The sequence below is a fragment of the Salarias fasciatus genome, chromosome 6 (genome assembly GCF_902148845.1).
Source record: "Salarias fasciatus chromosome 6, fSalaFa1.1, whole genome shotgun sequence".
NCBI lineage: Eukaryota > Metazoa > Chordata > Actinopteri > Blenniiformes > Blenniidae > Salarias > Salarias fasciatus.
Genome location: NC_043750.1, coordinates 33,472,405 through 33,495,915, shown reverse-complemented (window position 1 = coordinate 33,495,915; position 23,511 = coordinate 33,472,405). Strand labels below are relative to the sequence as shown.

Here is a 23,511-nt window from a genome sequence, read left to right as displayed (position 1 = left end):
TCGTGAAATGTTATCTCAGTTGTGAGTTTTTGAGTTTATAATAGTTGTATAACAAAAAGTTGTTTTATGAGTGACTTTATTGTCTTCAGCATTTTTTTTTTTTTTCACAAAATGATCCTTGAAAAATAGGGGTCGTGTTATAATCGGAGTTGTCTTATATTTGGGCCAATACGGTATTTGTCTTGGTCTTTGATTTTATGTTTGCTGGTAAAGTAATCTAAAAGTAACTAATAGTGATCTGGTACATTACTTTTTTCATTGAAGTAATTAGAGTAAGTTACTTGTTACATTTTTTGATGAGTGACTTGTAATTGTACTGGATTAAATTTTCAACCCTCCAAACCCTGATGTTGATGAACCACTCTCAATGGTATCTCTTAATACACAGTTGTTTTCAAGTAACCTGTGTCTTGTCATGAGCCAGTTTGTGTAATCTGAGTCAAGGGAATGGACTTTTTTTCATACGGTGCCAAAAAAAATGGTTCGCACACAAGTGCATGATCAGTTTGAATTGATCCTCTGCTGGACGTTTATCAAGGTCATCAGTTGATCACTTATTGTTTCCAGGCAGCAGCTCAGGACCCTCATTTGCGCAAATACAGCTCGTATATCTCATAAAATTAGAAAATGATGAAAATGTTAAATGCTTTTTGTCACTCATTTCAAAAATTGAAACCCATATATGATGCAGGCTCATGACACAGAGTGAAATATTTCAAGCCTTTATATCTTGAAATTTTGATGACGACGATGACGATGGCTTTACAGATAATGAAACCCCAAAGTTGAATATTTCTGTAAATTACAATATTACATAAGATAAATACAATAAATGAATAAATAAATAAATATACTGGGTTGGGTCTCCTTTTTTGGATGAATTACTACTGCATCAGTCCTGGCATTGAGGTGATTAACCTGTGTCACTGCTCAGGCACAAGAGAAGCCCAGGTTGCTTTAATAGCAGCCTTCAGGTCATCTGCATTGTTGGGTTTTGATGTCTTTTATCTTCTTCTTCACAATACCCCATGGATTCCCTATGACAGTGTTTCCCAATCCTGGTCCTTAGGGCCCCCTGTCTTGCATGTTTTCTATGTTTTCCTCTTCCAACGTTCTTGATTAAAATGATATGCTAGTCATCAAGCTATGCAAATTGCGTTGGAAGCGGGAAACATCTCAAACATGCTGGATGGAGGGCCCTGAGGACGTAGGATTGGGAAACACTGCTCTATGGGGTTGAGGTCAGGACAATTTGCTGGCCAATCAAGCACAGTAACACCATGGCCATTGAACCAGCTTTTGGGACCTTTGGCAGTGTGGGCAGATGCCAAGTCCTGCTGGAAAGTTAAATCAGTATCTCTATACAGCTTGCCAACAAAAGTAAGCATGAAGTGCTGTTAAATTTCCTGGTAGATATCTTGACTTCAGACTTCAGAAATCACAGTGGACCGAAACCAGCAGATGACATGGCAAGCAGCCCAAATCATCACAGGTTCAGAAACCTCACATTGGACTTCAATGATCCGCTTCTCTTCTCCTTCAGACTCTGGGACCTTGATTTCCAAAAAGCAAAATTTACTTTCATCTGAAAAAAGGACTTTGGACCACTTACTGCAGTAATTCATGCAAAAGGAGGTGAAACCAAGTATTGATTGCATAGAAATGAACATAAGAAGTCTTACATCGTTGCTTAAAATGTCCTTTTTTATCGGTTCTGTAATATTCTAACTGGATGAGACATTAAATTTTGGGTTTTCATTATTTGTAAGTCATCATCATCATCAAAATTTCAAGAAGTACAGGCTTGAAATATTTCAGTCTTTGTCTTGAAGCTATAGGCTATCACATGGTTTGACTTTGTGACATGAGTAGCTCAGATGGTAGAGCAGGTCATCTCATAACTGGAAGGTTGGTGGTTCGATCCCTGCTCCCGCAGGCGTAAAACTGTCGTTGTGTCCTTGGGCAAGACACTTCACCCACCTTGCCTAAGTATGAATGAAGTGTGAGAGTGAATGGTTGGTGGTGGTTGGAGGGGCCGGTGGCGCAGATTGGCAGCTCGCTTCCGTCAGTCTACCCCAGGGCAGCTGTGGCTACAATAGTAGCTTACCACCACCCAGTATGGAATGAATAATGCAATGTAAAGTGTCTTTGAGTGGCCAGAAAAGCACTATATAAAACCAATGCATTATTATTATTTTCATGATATTCAAATTTTTTTAGATATACCCGTATATGCTATTAGCATGTAAACTTTATTAATTTGAGTGACCTGGACTGTCATTAAAAAAGTTTTATAACTTCCAGCAATCAAATTCCAAATCTTTTCTACATTCTAGTAGAAAGTCCTACATGGTTCAAGAGAACACTAAAGAGCAGCATTGGCTTGATTTTTCTGCCCTCTCTCCTCTCTGCAGCAAAGTCATGTCTGCCCCTAACCTGTTGAGAGTTGAAACAACAGAAAACATTTTTGTGGAGTGTCAGGACTGCACCGGAGGAGACATCAAGGTCCAAATCAACGTGATGAACCACTCAACCAAAACTGAAACCCTCGACTCCACGTCTGTGACTCTCACCAGTGCCAATAACTACCAAATGTTTGGACAAGTCAAGGTGAGGGAATTATTCATAATGCAGAAATGGTTCTCATAAAGGTCCCTCGTTTTTCTCACTGTCTGTTGTTTCAGATCACGGGTGCAAAATTCAAAAAGGATCCCAACGAGAAGCAGTACGTTTACCTGCAAGCTCAGTTTGATGATCGACTACTGGAGAAGGTGGTCTTAGTTTCCTTCCAATCTGGATACATCTTCATCCAGACAGACAAGACCCTCTACACCCCCAACAGCAAAGGTAAGTCTCAAATGCCACTGAAATGGGATGATACCTGCTTTTATTAACAATATGAATTATAGCTACAATAACCATTCAAAATATTTTTCTGTCTGAATACTAGATTTTGAATTGTTATTAATAGATTTTGGATCCAAGGAGATCTTTTAAATATTTTATTCATCACCTGTTGTTGCTCTCAAGGCTTTGCAGTAAAGTTTATTTCACAGCTGTAAAGCTCTGTGCACTTTAAGACAGGGCTATCAAAGGTATACCCGACGTATAAACTCACTGGTTGTCCCTTCCACAAATGAATTCTCCTTTTTTTTTCCCTCTCGTCACAGTTCATTACAGGATGTTTGTTGTGACGCCCCAGATGGAGCCTGTGGAGAGGGATCCACAAACTAAATCTGAAGCCTCTATCGCCATTGAGATTGTGGTAATGTGTCTCATTTTTAACCAATGCCAATGTGCAACTGAAAACATTTAGAGGATGTAGCGCAAACATAAAATTACATTTCACATAAGATGGAACATTTAAACGTTGAGCTGTTTGATTACTTTTATTTAAGGTTTGTAATGACAAACATTTTATTAAGATTCAAGATTCAAAATATTTCTTGTATCTTTAGGTAAATTCAGTTTACAGTGAGTGACTTTTCCCATTTTGTAACACACCTGAAAACAACACAAGACAAGACAAAGTGACGACAGTGCTATGGCTAAAAGAACAAAGGAGATAGCCCCGAAGTAAAAGCATAAATAACTAATAAAATAGAAATGGCTGAAAATATATCAGACCCCGCTAGATAAGAATGTGCCATCCTTGAGATTAAGATGAGAGAAGACATTCAAAAGTAACTTTATTAGTTATATTTCAGTTCCTCTCATTTGTTTAAAGCACAAATTGCTGCTGGTACAAATCTGTTTGCATGACGTTTAGTTTTACAGGCGGGTACCCTGAACCTCCGACCGGAAGGGAGCAGCTGAAATTCACCGTTACGCTGTGCTTCCACCGGACGCGATGCAAATTTTTCGTGCAGTGAGATTTCCTGCAAAGTCAATGTAATGACGCGATTGTCGCTCAATCTTGAGCGGCGGGCGGCGGACGGCAACCGATGACGTGTGGGGTGGCCGGCTGCGAGCATTACCAGCGAAAAATTTGCGCGCCCGTCAGCTTGTACTGCCACTCGCTGCCACCCGCCACTTCATCGCTTGACGCTTGTCGCTTGAGTTGAAATAATTGAACTTTTCAAGCAAATTCGCGCCAGGACAACCTATCTGTGTGGAGGTCGTCACAGACATGCTGACGTAGGGCATGCAGGGCTCCGACCACGCAAAGCAGTTGGCATGATGCCAAGGCGAGCGGCTTGCGGCGAGCGGCTTGCGGCGTGATTTCATTTGTTCACCGCTTCTGGTGGAAACTGGGCGTCAGCCTGAAGTAGCGCTGGAAGCGGCCGTCCGGGTAAAGCTCCTGCAGAAGACGGTGGAACTCACCGAGGTCAGACCGCCTCCGTAGGGCAGCATGCATCCAGAAGCGATGTTGGCGCCTCGCCCACAGCCGACGCTGACATTTCCATGCTAAATACAGAGCAGCGATGGCGGCAGGCGGAGCCATCTCAATCTCAATCTTTATTTGTAAAAGCACTTTTCATATTTATAAAAACAACACAAAGGGCTGAACAATAAAGACAGTCATAAAAAAAGAGCAAAAACCGCACCATCGATCAGTTTGCACACACACACACACATAGAGAGAGAGAGAGAGAGAGAGAGACTTTAAAAACACACTTTATTCACATTTCAAATAATCCTTTACATTTCCATCACCATTCTCATGTTCACAAGTTGTTAAAGCAATTCTCATATCAAGATCAGTGACAGACTCCCTGCATGGTTTAAAGCCCCCATCAGTCCCAGCAAACAGAGCCCTCTACATGTAAAAAAAGAGTCATGGGAACTCCTATTCTTTCTGCTCTTTCAGCTCTTTTTTCACTTTCTGCACCAGTCTTTTCAGTCTGTATTTCTCACGATCCGTCAGCTCCCTGCTTCCATTGTACTTTATGTTGACTTTACTAACATAAACAAAATCTTCCAGATCTGAAAAGTAGTCCTCCACCTTAACACCTTTTTTATTCTTGGTTTTTTCCAAGAAACTCTTCATTGCTGTTGTCCCATAAGCTCCCTCCTGGACCTCCTCGGCTGTTAAGTCCCAGTGATAATCTCCACCTTCCTCCAGAGAGTCTCTTGTCCCTCCCTCACCCTCTTCAGCTGAACTCTGATCAGTCCCAGTCTCCTGGGAACTCACCAACTTCCTTTTATTCGACTTGACCCTCTTTTCTTTAGCTCCACCCACTTCTTTCTGTTTCCGTTTGTCTCGCAGCACCATCCTGCTGCTGCTGTCCTCCTCCTCCATCTCCACATCCACCCTCACTCTATCGGTCACAGGTTGCTCTGACTCCTCCTGGCCTCCAGTCAGAACTCCACCTTCCTGAGAGTCCACACCAGAAGCTCCACCCACAGGATCCTCCTGAGAGAGAGGCTGCTCCACCTCTGCTCCACCTCCAACAGTCTGCTCTCCATCCTTGCCTTCACCTCCTCCACCTCTTTCTTCTGCTCCAGTCCTCTCTCCACGCTGTTCTTCCTGTTCACCTCCTCCTCCACTCCTGTCGTCTTCGCCGCCTCCACCGCTTTCCTCTCCGTCACCTCCACCACCGCTCTTCTCTCCCTCTTCACCACCTCCTCCTCCGTCACCTCCTCCAGCAGCCTCCTCCTCCGCTCCACTCCTCTCTCCTCTGTCACCTCCTCCAGCAGTGTCCCCCTCAGGACAGGTCCTCCGTTGGTGTCCCTTCTGTCCACACCTGAAGCATCTCATGTTGTCTGTAGTGACGAACAGGGTGTAGTCGAAGCCCTCCATGGTGCCGAACAAGCTCAGGTTTAATTCCTGGTTGTTATTCTTCAACACCATGAAGAGCTGTCTTCTGTAGCTCACAATGTGACGGAATTCAGGGTCTTTGCAACCAGAGGACAGCTTCCTCAGAGGAGACACCACCTTTCCAAACCTGGACAAGGCGTTAATAATGTCCACGTCTGTGATGTATGGAGGAACGTTGCCCAGGATGACTGTTTTAGCTGGTGTGGTCAGAGGCAAGACAGGAACCGGCAGGTCTCTGATCACCACACGAGCTGAGACGACGGTGTTTGCTGTTTCCTCCTCGGTCACAACCATTACAACAGCCCCGTTCATCCTGGCAGCTGATACGATGTTAGCAGCTCCAATAATCCCTGCCACAGCCTGGGGTCTATTTCACCAAGCAGGTTGAAAAAACTCTGAGTGAAATCCTGAACTCTGTGTTGATCTGGGTTTTCGGTTACACAACAGCTGATTTGAGTTGATTACTCAACTTCAAGTAGTTTCACCTGGAGTTTAGCACGTGCACGACAACTATAAAAAACCAGTATTAATAGACCACAGATTCGACGAGTCACCATGGCAACAGAGAAGCGGAGAGCGACATATGGAAGCTGGAACACATTTTCTGAAAAAAATGCAACACCGCTGCAGCAGCGAAAGAGAGGGAGATGCCGTGGCAGAAAATTGCTGCCCGTGTCAATGCGTAAGTTTAAATGAAGTCCTTTATATCAGAAAATTATTGAATATTAAATATTATTACAGGGAAACTGTTTGAATGGTCACCAGTTAAGGTATTTCGTTTAGCTGTAATTCCGTGGAGAAGAAGCGCACATGGCAGCAGCTAAAGATGAAATATAAAAACATTGTTCAAACAGGTAAGACCTCGGCATAATCTCATTGAGGCACATCATTTTAAGCATGTTTAACATTGTAAAGTAGCAGAAATATGAAGTGGCTAATGGACTGTGCAGTTGTTTTATGTCACAAATCTACATCATGTTATGTTAAATAATTAATCCTATTTAAACTAACAGCCAACAGAAAAAAAGCCCAGGCCTGTAAAACCAGTGGGGGCCCGCACCACCACCTTTAATGGAGGCAGAGGAGCTGGCCCTAAGCCAGAATATGGGAAGACCAGCAGCTGAGGGAATCCCTGGAGGGAGCTCGTCCACTGAGGGCACCCCCCTGGACAAAAGTGGGTTTATAAAATGTGTGTGTGCGCGTGAGTATAATATTTTGAAAATGTTAATGATACAAATATTTATTTTGTCTTTCATGTCTTTTCTTCTTTTGGCCCAGATTGTGAAGGTTCTATCTGCCTGCTGGAGCCCCTTCATGCTACAACCAACCTGAAACTGTCAGGAGGAAATACTCAAAATATTTTTGCCAAATGTTAGTTTGGAAAAATATACGCAAATTATACTGAAAGATGTCATTTATCTAGGATGAGGAGGATAAAACCGTGTCTGCTGCCTTCACAGAGGATCCAGAAAGTCATATAGAGGTACGTTACTGATTGTTCTCTTCCCATTAAAATTCTGAATACTCCTGTGGAACATAGAGCTTGACATTTAGCCGACACTGAAATATTCAACATTGTCATCCTTTTTAACAGATCATGGCTGGTCAGCAGCAGGATGGTCTCTCAACTTCCACATCACAGACCAACACTGTGAGATGATGTTCAGTAAACACCAGAGGTTCATTTCATTCAATTCATGTTACAGCTGTATAATTTAATGTCCTCTATGTATTCCCAGTTACCAGTCAAAGAAATGTACAAAATCCACTTACTTAACAAAATAGAGAAATCCCATAAAGAACAGCAGCATCTGGACCTCCAGATGAAGAAGACGAAATTGGAAATTGAGATACTGGAGAACAAATTGCAGGTGGGTTCATGGTCACAGGTGAATTATGTTCACTATTGGAACATGAACTAAACTTGTTATTTTATTTGTAGGAAATAAAGAAGACAAAATTAAAATTTGTGTCATATGTTTTATTTGCTGTGGTGGTAATGATGGGGGTGATTTAAACTCCTAAGTGCTCTGCATCTCCAGTGTTTTATAAAAAAACTCCCATTTGAAGAACTGCAACGTAACACACAATATCCGCTGGGATGTGAGTGCGCGACTACGGTTGATTATGTTGCAAATGTATGGACGGAAAAGATTGTGAAATGTAGCGTATGGATTGAGACGTGAAGCGGTACCGTTCCAAAAGATAACTGTCCGGAAACGCCAAAACATCTATGCGCGGTCTGTAAATAATCTTCCGACGAATATTCAATTCCCGCTGCAGTAATGCCGCTCCTTCATCTGCAGGATGTAACATGATCCGAGACAGTTCCATTCACTCTCACTTTCTGTGTCCTGTCAGTTAAAAAGTTCAGAATCCACCCCACAAGATTGTGACTTATGTTAAAATGGTCCAAAAGTCTTGAGGCTAAAACATGAGGTTGGATCGTATTGAAAACAGAAGAAAAAACAGTAAATAAAAGTCTTGAATGTGTTCCTATTCCCTCCAAATGTTTAAAAAGCAAATGTAATTGAGGTAAATGTAGCATCCCCTATGTTAGATCTATAAGCGAACTGCATGGGATCAAGGTCATGCTCAGTATTCTTCAGAATTTCAGATTTAACAATTTTCTCAAAACATTTCATTACAATCGATATCAACACGATTGGTCTGAAGTCATTCAGGGTTTTAGGAAAACTACTTTTTGGGGCAGGGATGACAACAGCATCCTTCCAGACTCTTGGCACATGCTGCCTCTTTAGAGACTGATGAAAAAGGTGCTGAAAAATAGAGCTCAGTTCCTTTGCACAAGATTTCAACAAGTGGCCGCAGATGTTATCAGGACCATAGCTTTTGTTTGGTTTGAGGGAACAGAAGGATTTTACAACATCCTTCAAGGAAATAAAAAAGTGCTAATTGTCACGTACGTCATAACTCACTTCCTGTATTTCCTGACTAAAATCAAAAGCATCAAAACGTGTATAAAAACAGTTCAGTGCATTTGCAAATTCAAATTCTGACTCAAAACCATCAAAAGAGATGAGATGATACTACTGGTTTTGGAGTGTTGGAGGCCTGCAATGGCTTTCATGCTTGACCAAGCAGATCCAAGATTTTTCATAGCCATCTTGTTCTCCAGCTTCCATTTGCAGTCCTGCTTTGCTTTTAAGATCCCTATTTTCACCTCCTTAGTGGGGGGAATAAGGAGACTATGAAATATATCTTTAAATGTGAGTTTAAGTGTTATGAGTGTAGGAATAACACTTTACAAGGATATCTGTGCTGACCTGGTGCATGAACAGAAAATAGTTTCTTTTCGTAACTCGGAAAAGACGTGTCTCTGAGCTGTACACGTCAAAGTATATTTCAACTGAATGAAAGGTAAAGTCATCTTTACACTGGATGTCTGACTGATAGATTTTTCCCCTCAGACCCCTGATGGCATCGTTTTACAAGTTGATCCAGTCTCACTGAAATCAGGCATTCACTCTGGTCATTATCAACTCCCTGAAACCGTGAGGTGAGTATTTTATTAATTTCTAAATTTACATTTTCACACGGAACAGTTGCAAGAGGTACTGAGTTTATTCTAAAACCACACCATTCACAACAATATGACTGCTTTTTTAACTTAGCTTTACAAGAATAAACGTTGAATAGTGAGTGAACCAAAACATAACTAGTTTTGTAATCTGTCAATGAAGTCAAATTTCAAATGTAGTCAAGTAAAGAAGAAATAAGTGGCATTGCTTGGGTCAATAAAAATTATGACAAAATATCCTCAGTGAACCTTTATCATGCGACTAGAACAAGATAAGAAGAAACGCATATTGTGGTTAAAGTACCAGGAAAAATGATTGGATATTACTTGTTGTGAAACATGTCCTTTTAATTGTGAAGCACAACACTAATTTGTTTCACAACACTCACAATAGGATAAAAAATCTAAATAAAAGAAACCCGTGTTGAATGAATATACATTGCCGCAGACAAAGTTGCCAAACAGAACAAAAGGAGTCCCATTTTTTTCAGAGGTGCAACAAAACTTAATGTATCATGCAATATTGTGGACAAATAAAAAGGAGATTAAATGCCCATCCATCCATCCATCTTCAACCACACTGTGGAGGCAGCAGTCTAAGCAGGGATGCCCAGACTTGTCTTTCCACAGACACTTCCTCCAGCTCTTCCTGGAGGCGTTTAAAGTTTAAAGAGTTTGATGCTGAGAGAGAGGGTGATGAAACTGAACTGAGTGCTGGCACTAAGATGGTGGGTGATGGCTGAGTGAAGTCCTAGAATGGTACGTAGGAACGGACTCTGCAAGCTTAGAGGGGTTCATGAGCTGAGTTGGAGCCGAGTCTGAGCCTGGAGCGGGAAGGCAGGCAGTGGAGGTGTTGCAGCAGACGTCGGGGTCAGGAGCCGACCGGGCTGATGGTTGGAGTGCTTCCAGTTGTGGAGATGATTAGAAGGTCCATGAAAACTTGACCAAGGCAAGAAGGTGGCAGGCAGCTGGATGACAGACAAGAACTGCCCGGAGGTGAACTCCGAAGAGTGGATACTATGATCCGGTATAGATTGATGATTCAAGGGTGGATTATTAGCAACAGTTAGAGATATTGCAAGATTAGCCTGAGAGCACACCTGGGGGGTATTGCACAAAACCAGGATAAAGGATTAAGCCGGCAAACTGTGGTGATCCTGTGGTTATCCTGGACAACGTTAGCCTCAAGTCGGGTGCACAAAAGCTGGCCAAGTTTATCCCGGACAAGTCACCATGGTGATTTATTCTCTGCAGCTAGCCTGCTTCACACCAGGCCAACTACCTAGGATAAGATTAATCTGCTGTCAACAATGTGGGAAATGGGTGTGGCTTACAGCATTTCCTTGATTTTTACACACATTACATCATTTAATCATCCTGCAGCCAAATCTTACAACTGTAGTCATTGCATTTGCAGGGTCTGGTTGACTTTAGTATTATTTTGTTGCACAGATTATATAAAGACCAAAATAACTTTCAACACAGACATTTCAGAATCCTTTCTTTATTAATACAAGTCCTACAATAAAAGGTTCACAATTATTGTAAAAACAATGGAAAAAAAAAAAAAAACCTTAATGAAATTGGTACTAAACCGCACTGATGTAAAAAATAAAGAATAAGAAATAAAATACAACAACCCTGAAGCTACACAATGAGTAAAATGAGAAACACAGGAAAATTAAATGTATCACACCACTGAAATGGACTACAATATAACAGACAGCATATCTTTTTGTCTTAGCTGTCTCCTGAAAATAGGAAAATCGTTCTATTTCAGAACTCCACCTTTAGGAGTGAAAGGGTCCTACATCATTCTGACTCCACTTTTTTAACGGCTAAAATCATACAGAAATTCTTTCTCAGAAGACACCAAATTTATCAGTTCATTTAATAATTTCTCCTTGAGCTACACTTAAGTAACTTACCAGAATGCAGAATATTTTTATGTTTTGTTTTCACCTACTGCAGGTTCTTTTCTGGCCGGACAGGTTTGTTCTTCATGACAGATGAGGATGAAACAGAACACAGCATGAGAAGAATTGATTCAATAGATAACATGGACACAGAGCTGAAATTTTCTTTGAACTTAATAATACTTCACATAACCTGAGTAACATGCCCTTATGGGCCACATTAAAGAAAAACACCAGTATTTATTAGTGGACTTGGAAAGTCATCAGCTCCGCATCCTTGAACTGTAATGGCAGTGTCTGTGGAGTACAGTTTATTCATTGTAGATGTTGGCGCTATTACGCATTGATCCGGTCATTATTACTTGCCAGGCTTTTTACCTCTCCTTTATTACAACACTCGTGTTGCTTTTCTTGTGGATTATGTGTTTTACTTCTTCATATAGTTGAAGAAGCATTGCCTGCTCATCAGGGTGCAAACTACGGGGGCGGAGGAGGGGGTCTCAGATCTCCTTTGAGACATAAGGCCCCCAGAAAACATGATTTGTGAAAACATTTTTATTTATTTATTTTTTTAATTTATTTTTATTTTTTTATTTTTTTGGGGGGGTAGATATTGGCAAAATGCTGTTTCCCCTATGTATTTCCTGTATTTCATTATTATTATTTCTATATGATCATAATCATGGATCATATGCTGAATTAGGCCATTTGTAGTGGATGATTTGCGCATCACTATTTCACTTTAATAAAGATGCCGGCCTGCATGCAGTACTTGTCCTCACCATTGAAGCGTGGGGGGCGCTATGTCTTAAACGGCACTTAAAGCAGACGTACAGGCTGTAATAATAGATGTGTTTTGTGTAAAGTCTTCGCTCTGCCCCCCCCCCCCCCCCCCCCCCCCCCCCCCCCCCCCCCCCCATATAAGTGAGCCCCCCCGACAGCCGCGGTGTAGTTCACACACTGCTGCTCATTCTGCCTGAAGTAAGATGCATGTCCTTGTTCCATTTTCAATCTGTGATTCTGTGATCGATCTTGTGGTCTTCTGAAGAACGCCGTGAACGCGCACTTATCCTGATGCTCCTCACCTGGCTTGAGTAAGCCACGTCTTTTCATCCTGGCTCGGCAAACGTGCAACCGATTAACCTGAGAAAACACCAACTAGGCTTACTCAAGCCACGCATTTTCATTTATCCTGGATGTATTTATCCTACTTTTGTGCAATACCCCCCAGGTCAAGATTGTTCGAACTCAAGCATTCATCAGCGACTATCTGATGACTGTTGCGATTGTTTTCTCGTATGATTTCGGAGTGACCACGCAGAGATGCCATACATTTCAGACTCCGGCTGCATAATGTGGCAGGGCGGTGGATTTTTAGTTAATGCCGCAGACAATGCCACCTGGGAATTTTGTTCCAGGTCATAGGGAAAATGTTACAAAAACTAATCCAGGTCACATAGGTCCATTTTTCACACTTACAAAGAGAATGCCAGAGACGTCATTTCCAAAAGTATATCAATAATAAGCAAACATATACACACAAGGGTGATCTACCAAGATCACCTGCAGGCTAGTTGTGTGGCTGCGGTTTGCCGCGCTGACGATGTCCCACTTTGATGACATCATCAGCGCAACGAGAATGATGAGGCAAACATTGCAGCGGAACACAGTCCCCGTTACCTGTCGACAAATCTCCTCTTCCCCACAGATCAAGAGAATCTTTCTGATCTCACTATCTTGTCAATGCTGGGTTATCTTAACGAAGGAAGTCTCACGCTGTGTCTAAAAACAACAACAAGTGCTCTAACGTAGCTATGCTACATCGACATCATCATGTAAATTACCTCGTTGACCCGGCTGTGCCTTTCACACTCAAGCCGAGCCGATTAAAACCCGGGTCGCTTGAAGGGTCGATCGACCCGGCTTGAAATGCCGTTTAAACTCTTTCCCAATGCCATGAGGAGCCGATTATTTGCGGGCTTTAATGGGTTTTTTGGCCAGTGGGAAAGGCGTATAAGGCAGATAGGTCTCAGACTGCCAATGTAAAATCCTGCATCACCCACTGTGCCACAAAATCTTGAACACCTTCGAACTGTGGCATATTGATTTCCCATCATCTCCCAATGCATTTTGTAAAGGCACAGTTTGCCTTCTCTCCATCATCTTCTGATCTGACAGAATAAAATTCGAGTGAAAGGTGAAAAGAGCAGGAAGTCACAATGACCTAATGGTAGTATTACACAAAGCTGATTTAAAAAAATGTACTATTACAATATTTCCTGTATTACACTTTTGACTTCATTTGATTTAAATTGGCCGTAATGGTTAAGTTATTGGTAACTGTTAATTATTTTGTGTGTGTGTGTGTGTGTGTGTGTGTGTGTGTGTGTGTAGTCCTGGCCTGTGGAAGGTGGTGGCAAGGTTTCAAAGTGATCCGCAGCAAAGCTATTCAGCAGATTTTGAGGTGAAAGAATACGGTGAGTCTCTTCTTAACGTCACTGTTGAAGTGTCAGTTAATGTATTTTATTTTTGAAGGAATAACTATTGAAAAATATTTTATGTTGACAGTGCTTCCCAGTTTTGAGGTGAAACTCAAACCTCAGGACTCCTACTTCTACGTGGACAGCAACGACCTGACTGTGGAAATCAAAGCAACGTGAGTCAAACTTTAGAGGAGTTGGAGGATAGGAGACTGGAGTGTTGGAGTAACTGTGAGAAATTAAAAAAATGAAGCATGGTATCTGGTATCACAATTGGTAATCTGTGTTGCTTCTATTACTGCTGCTGCTACATTTGACCATCTTTACCCGCATTTTCACTGTGCAACTAGTATCTGTGTGGGTTGGGTCGGCAAAAGCGTAACTAGACCTAAATCACTGTGGGTTTACGGTTATGAAAGGCTGTGTCATGATGAGTGTTGTGCAAGTTACTGAAATAGTTATAGTTAATCGTTATTTCATGCAAAAGTAACTCAGTTACTGAAACCAAAAAAAGTAATGCGTTGCTGAAAAAGTAACTTTTTAATTACTTTTAAACATTTTCCTAATGCTCTCAATAAATAAAGGTTGACTGATTGGACTCCCATGTAACCCCTATTTCACTCTGTACTGATAAACATCAACAAGCTGTTGATGAAACTGACCATTTCAGTTCATTTGCATCCACATCACTGAATCTAACAGCACCATCCAGTTCCCATTGAATCTCCTCCTCTCCAATGATGGAGAGTGGCATGTGCATCTCCTGAGAAGACCAAGAAGTATTGTTGAAGACCCTCCCTATCATATCCGAGACATGGCTCCAGGTATCACATATGGAACAGTAGCTGAAAATGGTCTTGGTGGTCACAGGTGGTAACAGTTCTTGTGGTACCATGGAAACACATGCCGACCCGACCTGACACAAAACTGTGCAGTGGAAACGCTGCTTTTTTTTTTTTTTTTTTTTTAAAGTTCCTTTTCAGTCCCTGTGGTGGTTTGATCTGTGTTATTCTTGTGGTTTCAGGTATCTGTTCGGTAAAGAAGTGGACGGGACGGCTTATGTGGTGTTTGGAGTTGTGCAGGAGGGACAGAAGAAAAGCTTCCCAAGCTCTCTTCAGAGGGTGCCAGTAAGTACAGATTAATCCTCATCCAAATGTGGCAGAATAAAATCAAGGTATTTCAATTGAGGTGGGGCAACATTACTATCTCTGCTGTGTCTTTATAAAGACACTGTATTAGTACATTTTCACAATTTTCAGCATTTATTCTCAGTGCATTACCTCCTCATATTAAAACTGAAAGTCTGCACTTAAGGTACATTTCCTTTCAGTTTTGTTGTGGTGGTTTAAAGTCTTTGGGCATTTAGGGGACAGAGTAAATTTAGTTGAAGGCACCCTCCATGATGAGAATAGAATAAAACCTAACATCAGGTTGTGGCATATCACTGTCTCTCAATGGGGGCTGCAGCATGGTGACACCAGCCTTGACAGAGTTTCTCAGTGTTTTATTTATGTCCGTAGGTCATAATACAACAACCACACCACCTGGAGAGCCTCCCCGGCTCACCTCCAGGCAGCACCAAAATTGAAGACATCAGAATAGAATAGAATACAATGTGTTTATTGTCGTCATGCATATACGACAAAATTTAAAAATACAACTCAACTCTTGGTGTAAATAGAAAGAAATAAGAATAACAATAAATAATATAAATATATACACAAGAGCAGCAAAAATACAAGGATGCGTAGGAATATAAAAAGTACAAATGTACAGATGTGCTGATGTACAGCAGAGAGCCCTTTAGCAGCAATAGAACAACATATATGTACATGTATATTGTACACAGAAATATACAGTATGTATTGTACACTGTACAGCTGAGCTTTGCCTTTCGGCTCAGCAGACCAGGTTCTTCCAGTCGAGGACCATGGCCTGGGATTTGGAAGTGCTGATTCTGATCCCCATCGCTTCACACTCAACTGTAAACCACTCCAGTTCATGCTGTAGGTCCAGGTTTGATGATGCTAACAGGACAACATCATCTGCAAAAAACAGATGAAATCTTGTGGTCCAAAAATCGGCGCCCCTCCGATCCCTTGACTGCACCTAGAAATTCTGTCCACAAAAATTCTGAACAGAACCGGTAGCAAAGGGCAGCCCTGCTGGAGTCCAGGATGCACCGGGAACAGGCCTGACTTACTGCTGGCAATACGGACCAGGATCCTGCTTCGGTCATACAGAGTCTGTATGGCCCTTAACAAGGGGCCCTGGACTCCGTACTCCCAAAGCACCCCACACAAGACACCACGGGGGACACTGTTGAACACCTTCTCCAAGTCCACCAAACATATGTGAACTGGTTGGGTGAACTCCCGCAAACACTCAGGCACCGGAGAGGTGGTCCAGTGTTCCACGATCAGGACGAAAACTGCATTGTTACTCCTGGAACCTCCTGGATCCGAGGTCAAGGATTTTACCAATAGTCAAAACTTGGATCCAGGAGGAACCAACAAACATTGATTCATACAGTAATAAATACAGTTTGTTTTGATAATATCAACGGGTCCAGCTCAGAATGTTTACATGACATCCAAAACTGGATTGTGAAAGTGTAAAGGCTTCCACACACTACAGGATGATCGCGCCAAATTTTGCCCCGATCTTCTCCTCCCGTTCGAGGCTGACAGGGTCCGATTGTCGGGAGTATGCAAATGAGTTTGGGTCCAATCTTTGTGCAGTGTGCGGTGTGTTCCGAGAGATTTTTTTCCGGTCAGAGCCTCTCGGGAGGTGTCGGAAGGGGAGATCGTAGATAATGAACATGTTAAATATTTCCGATCGCAAATCCTGTAGTGTGTGGTGCGCTCCGAGAGGCGCCGATCAGCTCCGAGTAGAGCTGTCCACACCCTCGAAATAAAGCTCTTTGATTGGCTGAACAGCTCCGTCTCACCAAGGTGCTGCTGCTTAAAAAAAAAAAAAAAACCCTCTTAGCTGTCAGAGCTGGGGACATGAATATATGTCTGTGAAATATATTCACTGTATATGACAGTGAAACAGAAAAGCCAGAGCTCCTAAACTCAGCCTTGGAGAAGGTGATGGTTAATCCTATCGCTCCTGGATGAACTGCATTTCCTCCATTCAGACCCAAACTCCGATTTAATGCATTCATCTGCCTCTCCGCCACTCCTGCAATAACCCCAATGTTTTAATTCATCTCAATTATTAACCTCACGAAAGAATGGGGAAGAAAAAAAAAATAATAATAATAAAAAAACAACTTTCCACTGACTCCGTGCCTTCAGAGACAGAGCGGACAAATAATGAAACTTTTCCTAATCAAAGCTCAACATGTTTTTATTCTGATTTAAACTATCAAATCTGTGGACAAAAAGAATGATTTAAGGTATCTGGTGATTTAAAAAAGGAGCCATTATTTGTCACGAACTGCTAATAACTTTATTCTTCTGCTCCACTCGGGACTCAAAAGTAAAAAAAAAAAAACAAACAAAAAAAACCACACAGATTAATAAGCTGAATTATTATCAAATGTGGAGGGTAAATTATAAGAAAATGATCTGAAACTGTTTCCCTCTTCTGTACTGGAACATTTAAATTTTCTGACAAGGTGCTGACAGTCCGTGCTCCGTGTCTTACTGGGCTTAGTAATTGATGGCAATAATGAGATTCTAAACATTCTATCAATAAACTCATTGGTGGGTTTGTGGTTTGGATTCAAAAGGTCAATATTGAATTCTCCATATACACTCACCAGCCACTTTATTAGGTACACCTTGCTAGAACCGGGTTGAACCCCCTTTTGCCTTCAGATCTGCCTTAATCCTTGTGGGATAGATTCAACAAGGTACTGGAGACATTCCTCAGAGAGTTTGGTAAGTATTGACATGCCAGCATCATGCAGTTGCTGCAGATTTGTCGGCTGCACATCCATGATGCGAATCTCCCATTCCACCACATCCTAAAAGTGCTCTATTGGATTGAGATCTGGTGACTGTGGAGGCCATTTGAGTACAGTGAACTCATTGCCATGTTCAAGAAAGCAGTCTGAGATTATTCGAGCTTTGTGACATGGCACGTTATCCTGCTGGAAGTAGCCATCAGAAGATGGGTACACTGTGGTCATAAAGAGATGGACATGGTCAGCAACAATACTCATGTAGGCTGTGGCGTTGCAACGATGCTCAATGGTACTAATGGTGCATTCACACCGGACGCGTCGCAAGCGTCGTGAGCGGCGCTTTTCTATGCAAAGTCTATGGTGGACGAGCGTCGTGGAGCGGCGGGCGGCGGGGCGGCGCATCAGGAGCGTCATGAGCGTCGCTTTTCCAGCGTTTCGAGCGTCGACGCCCACGACACTCGTCCCCGGCGTCAGGAGTGTCGTGAGCGTCGCTTTTTGAGAGTTGGGAAAACTGAACTTTCGACGCGCTGCCGCTGAGCGTCAACCAATCAGAGACGATCCCTCCGGTGCTACGTCACTACGAGTGATCCGAGCACCGATGCGGGCCAGCCAGCCAGTGTTGCTAACTTGACGACTTTCTCGCTAAATCTGGCGACTTTCCAAAGCCTCTTGGCGACGTTTTTTTGTCAAAAGCAACTAGCGACAAATCTAGCAACCTTCTCTGGTGCTCTGGAGACGTGACAGGACGTCTCGTTGCTGTCGTCAATGAGCAGCGGGTGCTGCGTGAGCCCCTCCCCCGTCCCAAAGCGCTCACAAGCGGTCAGTCTCAGCAGCGCTCCTCGCTGCAGTCAGAGCAGAGAGGAGCAGAGCAGCCAATAGCGACTTTTCCGACGACGCAGTCTAGCTTTATTTAACAAATAAAGCCAAGCCGCTCTCCTGATGCGATCCGCCATAGCTGGAAACAGAAATCAGCCTCCAGCGCGCCAATTAACTGACGTGCATCAAGAGCGTCACGAGCGTCGCGAGCTTTGTGACCACCCAGTGTCAAGCGTCGTGTTTAAAGCGTCACAAGCGTCAGCTTCGAGGCGTCCCGAGCGTCGACGACGCCCGCGACGCGTCCGGTGTGAATGCCCCATAAGGGGCCCAAAGGGTGCCAGGAAAATATTCCCTACACCATTACATCACCACCACCAGCCTGACCCGTTGATACAAGGCAGGACGAATCCATGCTTTCATGTTGTTGAAGCCAAATTGTGACCCTATCATCCGAATGTCGCAGCAGAAATCGAGACTCGTCAGACCATGCAACGTTTTGCCTGTGCAAATTGTAGCCTCAGTTTCCTATTCTTAGCTGACAGGAGTGGCCCCCGGTGTGGTCTTCTGCTGCTGTAGCCCATCTGCCTCAAGGTTCGACGTGTTGTGCGTTCAGAGATGCTCTTCTGCTTCCGCTCTTCTTGGTTGTAACGAGTGGTTATTTGAGTTACTGTTTCTATCAGCTCAAACTAATCTGGCCATTCTCCTCTGACCTGTGGCATCAACAAGGCATTTTTGCCCACAGAACTGCCCCTCAGACTTGGAGGACACAGACATAAATGAAACAAAAGGAACTCAAAAACTGTTCAGGCTGATTGAGTTTTTTTAATTGAGGGATTGGTTTCAAGGTTTGTCTTGTATTTGATTGTCAATGACATCCTTGTGTAATTATGATCATCATTGCTATATTGACATTGTCATATTATTAGTCATTATTATCACTATTTATATAGTTATATTGCTAGTATATCATACTTTTATCATCACTATTATGATCAATATTGCCATTATCTTTTAAGCATCACTATCATAACCAATATTGCTATTGTCATTTTACAGCTTTCATTATGATTAATACTGATTTTCAACATCATGCCATAAACAAGAGAACCTCAGCAGCAAGATCTCCCACATTAAATCCATTTATATATCCATAAACCCTGATATTTTTTTTTACTTTGGTGATGGCGTTATTGCCCATTTTGTTATGGCCATGGCATCCAGCATCAGTGTCTCTCATCCAGATTTAGTCTTGTCCTTCTTGATTTGTCTTTCCAGCACCATCAGCTTTAAGTCACGCTGAAGTCAGGGACCTTTTGAAAAATACTAAATAAAAGCTGCAATTGAATCATTTCAACCGTTAAAAAACTGAAACAGAAAATAAGATATCCGAACTCTCAAAATTTATCAGAATGAAAAATCTGATGGTTTTATAGGAGCTTTTAGATCAGAAATTTTCATGGTTTGTTACAAAACACAACAGGGGGACTAAAGCAATTAATGTGTTTCAAGTGTTTTAACCATTGATTGTGCATATAATGGACACAGCATGTGGCTCCAAAAATGAAGCTCACCCACAGGGTCGACTGCCCACAGATAGCCTGCTGCAACTGTCTTATTACAACTGTTTGGTGACATGTAGTGCCAAACACACCTTCACTCAGCAAAAACAAGGCATCACAGTCTTTTAACAGGTCGACATGGGCCTACCTTATTTAAAAAGAAGCTCACATCGACGCCTTTCTGGGATGCAAACAGGTTAATCACCATGTTGTTGAAGTCGGGTAACTTTTGGATGAAGTCTGACTCAATCGACAGCATGGCAAGTGCATTTAATCGAAGCAAATAATCCACCTGGTTCATGCTAACGCCCGCCATTGCTGAACTTTTTCTCCCTCCTTCCCAACTCTGGCACCAATAGCAGCCCTGCTGCATTAATTCACTGCTGTTTGTCAAAAGTCAGTGGCTGTGGGCTAACTGAAGCTAGCCCAAAATGCTCAGTAAACCACGGGGGGCGGGACATGACACCTGTCAATCACTTACAAGAACAAAATGAATGTATCTGCTGGGGCTGTAAAAAATCAGCTAATTTAGAGATATTCTCTGTTTTTCTTTTGACTGATTGGTGCTGTTGCTACCTTTGGTTTCACGTAAGCTTAAAACAATATGTTGTGAGTTATTGAAAAAAAAAACTTCTCATCTTTTTTGCATTAGCTGTGTTTTTGTGCTGGGAGGGCTTAGCCCTACTAGCCCATTTATACCAGCCGCCCCTGTGTAAAAGTGTCTAGAAATAACCATGTTGTAATTGGCACTTCATAAATAAAGCTGAATTGAATTGAATTGAATTGAATTGAATTGAATTGAATTGAATTGAATTGAATTGGATTTAATTGAATTGAATTGAATCTGATCTGGTGGTGTCTTGGTGCGTTGTGGATGTTGATCAGATGCTATGTTGGCAATGATTAAATACTGAGACATTGATTTTGGGGCGTGTATGTATTGTACGACGTGTGTGCAAAATTGTTTATTGGGGGGAGGGTGGGAGGTCCATAGGTTAAGGCCATAGGTTAAATTGAAAAAAAAAAAGGCTAATAAAAACATCCTAAAATGGAAGTAGAACAAAATGGTATTTGGAGTTGAACAGTGCGTCCCTGACTTGCCTGCTTATTTTGGTGTTTCGTTATGTGAACTTCAAATTTTATTAGTTTACTGACTATTGACAGCAGTAAGATATCTCTAATGTTTTGATAATGACTGGAAACAACTTCACAGATATCAGGTTTTTCATGTTTCCTGAATTGAATTACAAAAATATCAAAATCATTTGTAGTTATTTTTGTGGCTGCAAAGAGTTGAAATGCTGAAAATTGTACCAGTGTCTGAACTTATTTTCCCTGAATGTTTTCCAGGATGTGTTTTTTCACTGTTCCTTGTGGCATTAGGTCCAGAGAGGTGAGGGGGAGGCCATACTGAAGAGTGAGCACATCACCCAGGTCTTTCCGGACATCCAGGAACTCATTGGAAGCTCCATTTTTGTCTCTGTCAGTGTTTTGACTGAGAGTGGTAAGAGACCAGGACCTCTGCTGGCGCCACTTCAGCTCAGTGTGGCGGCTCTGATGCAGCTGAGTAATATGAACAGATGACCCTCGGCTCTTCACCTCCTGCTTGTTTTGTGGCTTCCTGTTGCAGGTAGTGAAATGGTGGAGGCAGAAGTCAGAGGCATCCAGATTGTCACTTCACCCTACACTATCCACTTCAAGAAAACTCCTAGATACTTCAAACCTGGAATGTCTTTCGATGTCACGGTGAGCTGCTTCTTTTGTGTGGACATGCAATTTAACTGCAAAAATTTGAGTTTTTATCTACTTAAAAAAAATGTAAAACCTCCCCATCAGACAGAGAGATGTCCTTGATCAGGGCTATCAAACATATGGCCTGCAGGCCAGACCTGGCCCGAATCAGTTCAGGTGATCAGGATTACTACACAGATGTGTCTACGTCTGTGTGAGATCTCGTCTACATTTTGACAAGTCTTTCTGACCAAAATTTGAGAAGATTTGTTTTTATTCTAGACATTTTAACCAAATATAGCTTCAGAGCTGCTCACCCTAGTATAGAGTGAAGATCAGGTGTAGAAAATGAAGCAGTAGGCTGTGTGCATTGCCTGTAGATCCAGTGAATAGACAAGATGTAAATTCATAGATCTTCCTCATTGAGTTTGCACATAGACTTCATTCAAAGATAGTAGCTGACTGTGTTTTCTCCACTGAGGTCAGGTTGAAGTTCTGAACCCTGACGAGACTCCAGCTAAAGGTGTTCCAGTGTTGCTTTCACCTGGTGACCTTCAAGATACCACTGGGAGCAATGGCATTGCAAGGCTCACTATCAATACACAAGGAAACACTTCAACTCTTGACATCACTGTAAGTAGAGGAAGGTGTTCTTATAAACTTTGCATTGGGAGCAGAAAAGTGCATGAACATTACTTTTTATTTGTATGTTATTTTTTCAAATTGATGTATCTCCAAATGAAAAACATCCTTTGTGTTCCATAATTTTAGGACAATTATCTAAATGCTCCCAATATTGTCAGTTTCACATGAGCTTGTTGGGTAGTCCCCTTGATACCCATCATCATGTTTCACACAATGTAACATGTGTATGTATGTATGTAGACATCACGGGCATAACCTCTCGAAAGTGAGTGGGACAAATTTTTCAGAGGTATATTGACTGATTTACAGGGGTGGAAGTAATAAATTACAAGTAATTAGATAGTTTTTTTGGCTACTTGCACTTTCATGATTATTTTTTTTCAAGTGTGTAATTTCACTCATACTTGAGTACAATTTACACCTTATAATGTACACTGTTACTTTCAGAATGGAAAGACGCAACTGAGTACAGCGCAATGTGAATTTACATCGAAACCTTTTCATTTCTGTCCTTGCAGTGAATAAAGTCATCCGATTCCAATCACGCTAATTATCCTATGATAAGAGATTACCGATTGGTTACCGATTTCGGTACTTTTATAGATACCAACCAAATTCTGTCGACACTACCGAGTACTGATTCTTGTAAAATCAAACAGCAGCATATTTCGGTGGCCAAACGTATCACTGTGACTGTGAGGGAGTGGAAGAGTAGGCGATTTTCTGTGATGGGCCTGACAGCATTGCTCTTATATGAGCATAATGACGTCAGTGGCCGTGGGTCCAGTCAGCAGATCAGCATGGCTGATAGAAAGTTCTCCAAAGCACGTCTCCACTTTTCAAAAAGCGATGCAGATTACACTTTCTGCCATATTTGTGACGAAAAGTGTAAGTCCAACAGCGGGAATACTTCAAATTATTGTAAGCGACTAGTTAAGCATGAGATTTTTCTCAAGGCTAAGGAGTGCAGTATTTGTCAGCTTCAATTCCCCAGCTCCTGGTAGTGGTCCTAGGCTACGCTGGGGCCCCTTTGACAAGCATTAAACATATTATCACCAGCAAATGTGTTTGTGTGCAAAATAACTGCAAAAGTTGTCAACTCATTTAGCTGAAGTTTTGGTTTGAAAAAAGTAAGGGTAATTTTGG

The 23,511-nt window shown here is 42.1% G+C and overlaps 1 long non-coding RNA gene and 1 pseudogene across 1 annotated transcript; one reads left to right on the top strand and one right to left on the bottom strand.

Annotated features, from left to right (window-relative positions):
* The window catches only part of LOC115390831 (complement C3-like), a 46,406-nt pseudogene that overhangs the window by 1,187 nt on the left and 21,708 nt on the right, over positions 1-23,511 (top strand).
* Positions 3,442-22,798, bottom strand: LOC115390929 (uncharacterized). The gene is made up of 3 exons (XR_003931714.1): positions 22,722-22,798; positions 14,289-14,296; positions 3,442-3,452 (listed from the first exon to the last, which is right to left on the bottom strand). It is a non-coding gene; the product is annotated as an uncharacterized LOC115390929 (long non-coding RNA).